Here is a 1152-nt window from a genome sequence, read left to right as displayed (position 1 = left end):
TTATTGCAGATTCTGAGTTTGACAGGATGTAGTCGTCCACATTAAACAGAATGATGGTCCTTTTTGCTCTTAATTCCGGCGGTAGGATGGGATCGAAACCTTGATCTGAAAGATCAAGGTTTCGATCTTGATGGCATGTAGGCTGAAATATTTCATCGACCTCCTCATCTGACCTGGTGAGTACGATGAACGAGTCTTTGGCCTCAATGATCTTCGTGTTGTATATTAAGTGCTCAGAAAGGGTTCGTAGTAGTTTTATCCTGGTTCTGCGTTCTGTGTCAGGGTGCCTAATCTTGACTCGTGCCATGGAACATTGATGAAATAGATCCTATAAAGGGGCACAGACCGACTAGCGACCATAGCTAAAGGTAGCAAAAAAGAAGAAGCCTGCCTATGCAGTGCAGTATGGTATCCCGGCTGTTGACAACCGTCGCATATACCCTGCTCTGCGTTCTTACTCTTATCAGAGTGTTTGCCCGACATTATCGAAGGACTAAAGGCAGGCCTCTAAGGGCCCCCCTTGAGGCACTGCCCGTGGGATTCACCTTCACCACTTCGAAGGACGCTAAGAGCGAAAGGAAATACAGTAGGAGGATAAAAGAACAGTAAAAGAGCGGTCTCTCAGCCAAGCGGGAAAGTCCCGTGACACAAGTGTAGTTGATCAGCAGTTGGACATCTCAGTAGTTGAAGTGATTGGCTAACTGTTGCTGAGAGCGCTGAAGTAGGTCTTGCTGAGTATTATGAATGCTCTCGCCAAGGGACCGCCACAGCCCATTATATAACGATGGCCCCTCAGTGATTGGTTGGCGCACTGCTGCTCTTCTGGCCAATCACAGTGCTTCCCGCTTCTGGTCTCATCTCACTACCAGCATACTCCTTGATTTCAGCACTGCCAACGCCCATCTTCACCACTCGCGGCTGTGTGCTACCAACGTCGCAACACTATGCTTTGCAAGCTTCACAGATTTTTTCCAGATGCTGTCACAGAGAACTCTTTTGCTCTTGTCTTGATGAATTGACCACATATATAGCAGAATGCATCTGGAGAATGACTGCAGCCTTTTGATGCCATTTCACCTCTTGTGATGTGTCTTCTCAGGCAGCCAAAGCAGAAATGATTGGTGGTCTGCAAGCCCCTACTTTTATATTATT

Source organism: Scylla paramamosain, chromosome 36 (genome assembly GCF_035594125.1).
Source record: "Scylla paramamosain isolate STU-SP2022 chromosome 36, ASM3559412v1, whole genome shotgun sequence".
In the NCBI taxonomy this organism is placed as follows: Eukaryota; Metazoa; Arthropoda; class Malacostraca; order Decapoda; family Portunidae; genus Scylla; species Scylla paramamosain.
Note: the sequence above shows the minus strand (reverse complement) of the source record.